Genomic DNA, 8,979 nt, shown 5'->3' on the forward strand with positions numbered 1-8,979 from the left:
AACAATAAAGTAAACAATCTATTTGTGTTTGATTGTAGTCGTCGTCGTGGAGATTTGAAATAACCACTTTGATTGTTGAAACAATGTAATACATCTTTGGAAACATGTTTCACAAATATATTATATAAAATTTCAAACACGCATATCTCCGACACTACAGAAGATGCAGCAGTGATTTTACACTCTTTGTAATCAGGTCGAAGCACTCTATTCGCTCATCCGGAAAAATTTAATCCATGTGTAATATTCATGCTTAGTTACCTAGGAAACTCTCATAACAATAAAGTAAACAATCTATTTGTGCTTGATTGTAGTCGTCGAAGTGGAAATTTGAAATAACCACTTTGATTGTTGAAACAATGTAATACATCCTTGGAAACATGTTTTACAAAAACATTATATATAATTTCAAACTCGCATATCTCCGATACTATAGAAGATGCAGCAGTGATTTTACACTCAATGTAATCATGTCGAAGCTCTCTATTCGCTCATCCGGAAAAATTTAATCCATGTGTAATATTCATGCTTAGTTACCATGGAAACTCTCATAACACTAAAGTAAACAATCTATTTGTGTTTGATTGTAGTCGTCGTCGTGGAGATTTGAAATAACCACTTTGATTATTGAAACAATGTAATACATCCTTGGAAACATGTTTTACAAAAACATTATACATAATTTCAAACTCGCATATCTCCGTTACTATAGAAGATACACCAGTGATTTTACACTCAATGTAATCAGGTCGAAGCTCTCTATTCGCTCATCCGGAAAAATTTAATCCATGTGTAATATTCATGCTTAGTTACCATGGAAACTCTCATAACACTAAAGTAAACAATCTATTTGTGTTTGATTGTAGTCGTCGTCGTGGAGATTTGAAATAACCACTTTGATTGTTGAAACAATGTAATACATCTTTGGAAACATGTTTCACAAAAACATTATATAAAATTTCGAACTCGCATATCTCCGATACTATAGAAGATGCAGCTGTGATTTTACACTCAATGTAATCAGGTCGAAGCTCTCTATTCGCTCATCCGGAAAAATTTAATCCATGTGTAATATTCATGCTTAGTTACCATGGAAACTCTCATAACACTAAAGTAAACAATCTATTTGTGTTTGATTGTAGTCGTCGTCGTGGAGATTTGAAATAACCACTTTGATTGTTGAAACAATGTAATACATCCTTGGAAACATGTTTTACAAAAACATTATATATAATTTCAAACTCGCATATCTCCGATACTATAGAAGATGCAGCAGTGATTTTACACTCAATGTAATCATGTCGAAGCTCTCTATTCGCTCATCCGGAAAAATTTAATCCATGTGTAATATTCATGCTTAGTTACCATGGAAACTCTCATAACACTAAAGTAAACAATCTATTTGTGTTTGATTGTAGTCGTCGTCGTGGAGATTTGAAATAACCACTTTGATTATTGAAACAATGTAATACATCCTTGGAAACATGTTTTACAAAAACATTATACATAATTTCAAACTCGCATATCTCCGTTACTATAGAAGATACACCAGTGATTTTACACTCAATGTAATCAGGTCGAAGCTCTCTATTCGCTCATCCGGAAAAATTTAATCCATGTGTAATATTCATGCTTAGTTACCATGGAAACTCTCATAACACTAAAGTAAACAATCTATTTGTGTTTGATTGTAGTCGTCGTCGTGGAGATTTGAAATAACCACTTTGATTGTTGAAACAATGTAATACATCTTTGGAAACATGTTTCACAAAAACATTATATAAAATTTCGAACTCGCATATCTCCGATACTATAGAAGATGCAGCTGTGATTTTACACTCAATGTAATCAGGTCGAAGCTCTCTATTCGCTCATCCGGAAAAATATAATCCATGTGTAATATTCATGCTTAGTTACCATGGAAACTCTCATAACACTAAAGTAAACAATCTATTTGTGTTTGATTGTAGTCGTCGTCGTAAAGATTTGAAATAACCACTTTGATTTTTGAAACAATGTAATACATCTTTGGAAACATGTTTCACAAAAACATTATATAAAATTTCAAACTCGCATATCTCCGACACTACAGAAGATGCAGCAGTGATTTTACACTCATTGTAATCAGGTCGAAGCTCTCTATTCGCTCATCCGGAAAAATTTAATCCATGTGTAATATTCATGCTTAGTTACCATGGAAACTCTCATAACAATAAAGTAAACAATCTATTTGTGCTTGATTGTAGTCGTCGACGTGGAAATTTGAAATAACCACTTTGATTGTTGAAACAATGTAATACATCTTTGGAAACATGTTTCACAAAAATATTATATAAAATTTCAAACACGCATATCTCCGACACTACAGAAAATGCAGCAGTGATTTTACACTCATTGTAATCAGGTCGAAGCTCTCTATTCGCTCATCCGGAAAAATTTAATCCATGTGTAATATTCATGCTTAGTTACCATGGAAACTCTCATAACAATAAAGTAAACAATCTATTTGTGCTTGATTGTAGTCGTCGACGTGGAAATTTGAAATAACCACTTTGATTGTTGAAACAATGTAATACATCCTTGGAAACATGTTTTACAAAAACATTATATATAATTTCAAACTCGCATATCTCCGATACTATAGAAGATGCAGCAGTGATTTTACACTCAATGTAATCAGGTCGAAGCTCTCTATTCGCTCATCCGGAAAAATTTCATCCATGTGTAATATTCATGCTTAGTTACCATGGAAACTCTCATAACACTAATGTAAACAATCTCTTTGTGTTTGATTGTAGTCGTCGTCGTGGAGATTTGAAATAACCACTTTGATTGAAGAAAACAATGTAATACATCCTTGGGAACATGTTTTACAAAAACATTATATAAAATTTCAAACTCGCATATCTCCGACACTATAGAAGATGCACCAGTGATTTTACACTCAATGTAATCAGGTCGAAGCTCTCTATTCGCTCATCCGGAAAAATTTAATCCATGTGTAATATTCATGCTTAGTTACCATGGAAACTCTCATAACACTAAAGTAAACAATCTATTTGTGTTTGATTGTAGTCGTCGTCGTGGAGATTTGAAATAACCACTTTGATTGTTGAAACAATGTAATACATCCTTGGAAACATGTTTTACAAAAACATTATACATAATTTCAAACTCGCATATCTCCGTTACTATAGAAGATACACCAGTGATTTTACACTCAATGTAATCAGGTCGAAGCTCTCTATTCGCTCATCCGGAAAAATTTAATCCATGTGTAATATTCATGCTTAGTTACCATGGAAACTCTCATAACACTAAAGTAAACAATCTATTTGTGTTTGATTGTAGTCGTCGTCGTGGAGATTTGAAATAACCACTTTGATTGTTGAAACAATGTAATACATCTTTGGAAACATGTTTCACAAAAACATTATATAAAATTTCAAACTCGCATATCTCCGACACTACAGAAGATGCAGCAGTGATTTTACACTCATTGTAATCAGGTCGAAGCTCTCTATTCGCTCATCCGGAAAAAATTAATCCATGTGTAATATTCATGCTTAGTTACCATGGAAACTCTCATAACAATAAAGTAAACAATCTATTTGTGTTTGATTGTAGTCGTCGTCGTGGAGATCTGAAATAACCACTTTGATTGTTGAAACAATGTAATACGTCTTTGGAAACATGTTTCACAAAAATATTATATAAAATTTCAAACACGCATATCTCCGACACTACAGAAGATGCAGCAGTGATTTTACACTCTTTGTAATCAGGTCGAAGCACTCTATTCGCTCATCCGGAAAAATTTAATCCATGTGTAATATTCATGCTTAGTTACCTAGGAAACTCTCATAACAATAAAGTAAACAATCTATTTGTGCTTGATTGTAGTCGTCGAAGTGGAAATTTGAAATAACCACTTTGATTGTTGAAACAATGTAATACATCCTTGGAAACATGTTTTACAAAAACATTATATATAATTTCAAACTCGCATATCTCCGATACTATAGAAGATGCAGCAGTGATTTTACACTCAATGTAATCATGTCGAAGCTCTCTATTCGCTCATCCGGAAAAATTTAATCCATGTGTAATATTCATGCTTAGTTACCATGGAAACTCTCATAACACTAAAGTAAACAATCTATTTGTGTTTGATTGTAGTCGTCGTCGTGGAGATTTGAAATAACCACTTTGATTGTTGAAACAATGTAATACATCTTTGGAAACATGTTTCACAAAAACATTATATAAAATTTCGAACTCGCATATCTCCGATACTATAGAAGATGCAGCTGTGATTTTACACTCAATGTAATCAGGTCGAAGCTCTCTATTCGCTCATCCGGAAAAATTTAATCCATGTGTAATATTCATGCTTAGTTACCATGGAAACTCTCATAACACTAAAGTAAACAATCTATTTGTGTTTGATTGTAGTCGTCGTCGTAAAGATTTGAAATAACCACTTTGATTTTTGAAACAATGTAATACATCTTTGGAAACATGTTTCACAAAAACATTATATAAAATTTCAAACTCGCATATCTCCGACACTACAGAAGATGCAGCAGTGATTTTACACTCATTGTAATCAGGTCGAAGCTCTCTATTCGCTCATCCGGAAAAATTTAATCCATGTGTAATATTCATGCTTAGTTACCATGGAAACTCTCATAACAATAAAGTAAACAATCTATTTGTGCTTGATTGTAGTCGTCGACGTGGAAATTTGAAATAACCACTTTGATTGTTGAAACAATGTAATACATCCTTGGAAACATGTTTTACAAAAACATTATATATAATTTCAAACTCGCATATCTCCGATACTATAGAAGATGCAGCAGTGATTTTACACTCAATGTAATCAGGTCGAAGCTCTCTATTCGCTCATCCGGAAAAACTTAATCCATGTGTAATATTCATGCTTAGTTACCATGGAAACTCTCATAACAATAAAGTAAACAATCTATTTGTGTTTGATTGTAGTCGTCGTCGTGGAGATTTGAAATAACCACTTTGATTGTTGAAACAATGTAATACATCCTTGGAAACATGTTTTACAAAAACATTATATATAATTTGAAACTCGCAATTCTCCGTTACTATAGAAGATACAGCATTGATTTTACACTCACTATAATCAGGTCGAAGCTCTCTATTCGCTCATCCGGAAAAATTTAATCCATGTGTAATATTCATGCTTAGTTACCATGGAAACTCTCATAACACTAAAGTAAACAATCTATTTGTGTTTGATTGTAGTCGTCGTCGTGGAGATTTGAAATAACCACTTTGATTGTTGAAACAATGTAATACATCTTTGGAAACATGTTTCACAAAAATATTATATAAAATTTCAAACACGCATATCTCCGACACTACAGAAGATGCAGCAGTGATTTTACACTCATTGTAATCAGGTCGAAGCTCTCTATTCGCTCATCCGGAAAAATTTAATCCATGTGTAATATTCATGCTTAGTTACCATGGAAACTCTCATAACAATAAAGAAAACAATCTATTTGTGCTTGATTGTAGTCGTCGACGTGGAAATTTGAAATAACCACTTTGATTGTTGAAACAATGTAATACATCCTTGGAAACATGTTTTACAAAAACATTATATATAATTTCAAACTCGCATATCTCCGATACTATAGAAGATGCAGCAGTGATTTTACACTCAATGTAATCATGTCGAAGCTCTCTATTCGATCATCCGGAAAAATTTAATCCATGTGTAATATTCATGCTTAGTTACCATGGAAACTCTCATAACACTAAAGTAAACAATCTATTTCTGTTTGATTGTAGTCGTCGTCGTGGAGATTTGAAATAACCACTTTGATTGTTGAAACAATGTAATACATCTTTGGAAACATGTTTCACAAAAACATTATATAAAATTTCAAACTCGCATATCTCCGACACTACAGAAGATGCAGCAGTGATTTTACACTCATTGTAATCAGGTCGAAGCTCTCTATTCGCTCATCCGGAAAAATTTAATCCATGTGTAATATTCATGCTTAGTTACCATGGAAACTCTCATAACAATAAAGTAAACAATCTATTTGTGCTTGATTGTAGTCGTCGACGTGGAAATTTGAAATAACCACTTTGATTGTTGAAACAATGTAATACATCCTTGGAAACATGTTTTACAAAAACATTATATATAATTTCAAACTCGCATATCTCCGACACTACAGAAGATGCAGCAGTGATTTTACACTCATTGTAATCAGGTCGAAGCTCTCTATTCGCTCATCCGGAAAAAATTAATCCATGTGTAATATTCATGCTTAGTTACCATGGAAACTCTCATAACAATAAAGTAAACAATCTATTTGTGTTTGATTGTAGTCGTCGTCGTGGAGATTTGAAATAACCACTTTGATTGTTGAAACAATGTAATACATCTTTGGAAACATGTTTCACAAAAATATTATATAAAATTTCAAACACGCATATCTCCGACACTACAGAAGATGCAGCAGTGATTTTACACTCATTGTAATCAGGTCGAAGCTCTCTATTCGCTCATCCGGAAAAATTTAATCCATGTGTAATATTCATGCTTAGTTACCATGGAAACTCTCATAACAATAAAGTAAACAATCTATTTGTGCTTGATTGTAGTCGTCGACGTGGAAATTTGAAATAACCACTTTGATTGTTGAAACAATGTAATACATCCTTGGAAACATGTTTTACAAAAACATTATATATAATTTCAAACTCGCATATCTCCGATACTATAGAAGATGCAGCAGTGATTTTACACTCAATGTAATCAGGTCGAAGCTCTCTATTCGCTCATCCGGAAAAATTTAATCCATGTGTAATATTCATGCTTAGTTACCATGGAAACTCTCATAACAATAAAGTAAACAATCTATTTGTGTTTGATTGTAGTCGTCGTCGTGGAGATTTGAAATAACCACTTTGATTGTTGAAACAATGTAATACATCTTTGGAAACATGTTTCACAAAAATATTATATAAAATTTCAAACACGCATATCTCCGACACTACAGAAGATGCAGCAGTGATTTTACACTCATTGTAATCAGGTCGAAGCTCTCTATTCGCTCATCCGGAAAAATTTAATCCATGTGTAATATTCATGCTTAGTTACCATGGAAACTCTCATAACAATAAAGTAAACAATCTATTTGTGCTTGATTGTAGTCGTCGACGTGGAAATTTGAAATAACCACTTTGATTGTTGAAACAATGTAATACATCCTTGGAAACATGTTTTACAAAAACATTATATATAATTTCAAACTCGCATATCTCCGATACTATAGAAGATGCAGCTGTGATTTTACACTCAATGTAATCAGGTCGAAGCTCTCTATTCACTCATCCGGAAAAATTTAATCCATGTGTAATATTCATGCTTAGTTACCATGGAAACTCTCATAACAATAAAGTAAACAATCTATTTGTGTTTGATTGTAGTCGTCGTCGTGGAGATTTGAAATAACCACTTTGATTGTTGAAACAATGTAATACATCCTTGGAAACATGTTTTACAAAAACATTATATATAATTTGAAACTCGCATATCTCCGTTACTATAGAAGATACAGCATTGATTTTACACTCACTATAATCAGGTCGAAGCTCTCTATTCGCTCATCCGGAAAAATTTAATCCATGTGTAATATTCATGCTTAGTTACCATGGAAACTCTCATAACAATAAAGTAAACAATCTATTTGTGCTTGATTGTAGTCGTCGTCGTGGAGATTTGAAATAACCACTTTGATTGTTGAAACAATGTAATACATCTTTGGAAACATGTTTCACAAAAATATTATATAAAATTTCAAACACGCATATCTCCGACACTACAGAAAATGCAGCAGTGATTTTACACTCATTGTAATCAGGTCGAAGCTCTCTATTCGCTCATCCGGAAAAATTTAATCCATGTGTAATATTCATGCTTAGTTACCATGGAAACTCTCATAACAATAAAGTAAACAATCTATTTGTGCTTGATTGTAGTCGTCGACGTGGAAATTTGACATAACCACTTTGATTGTTGAAACAATGTAATACATCCTTGGAAACATGTTTTACAAAAACATTATATATAATTTCAAACTCGCATATCTCCGATACTATAGAAGATGCAGCAGTGATTTTACACTCAATGTAATCAGGTCGAAGCTCTCTATTCGCTCATCCGGAAAAATTTCATCCATGTGTAATATTCATGCTTAGTTACCATGGAAACTCTCATAACACTAATGTAAACAATCTCTTTGTGTTTGATTGTAGTCGTCGTCGTGGAGATTTGAAATAACCACTTTGATTGAAGAAAACAATGTAATACATCCTTGGGAACATGTTTTACAAAAACATTATATAAAATTTCAAACTCGCATATCTCCGACACTATAGAAGATGCACCAGTGATTTTACACTCAATGTAATCAGGTCGAAGCTCTCTATTCGCTCATCCGGAAAAATTTAATCCATGTGTAATATTCATGCTTAGTTACCATGGAAACTCTCATAACACTAAAGTAAACAATCTATTTGTGTTTGATTGTAGTCGTCGTCGTGGAGATTTGAAATAACCACTTTGATTGTTGAAACAATGTAATACATCTTTGGAAACATGTTTCACAAAAACATTATATAAAATTTCAAACTCGCATATCTCCGACACTACAGAAGATGCAGCAGTGATTTTACACTCATTGTAATCAGGTCGAAGCTCTCTATTCGCTCATCCGGAAAAAATTAATCCATGTGTAATATTCATGCTTAGTTACCATGGAAACTCTCATAACAATAAAGTAAACAATCTATTTGTGTTTGATTGTAGTCGTCGTCGTGGAGATTTGAAATAACCACTTTGATTGTTGAAACAATGTAATACATCTTTGGAAACATGTTTCACAAATATATTATATAAAATTTCAAACACGCATA

Source organism: Lepisma saccharinum, unplaced genomic scaffold, assembly GCF_977018435.1.
Source record: "Lepisma saccharinum unplaced genomic scaffold, izLepSacc3.1 HAP1_SCAFFOLD_89, whole genome shotgun sequence".
NCBI classification, from domain to species: Eukaryota; Metazoa; Arthropoda; class Insecta; order Zygentoma; family Lepismatidae; genus Lepisma; species Lepisma saccharinum.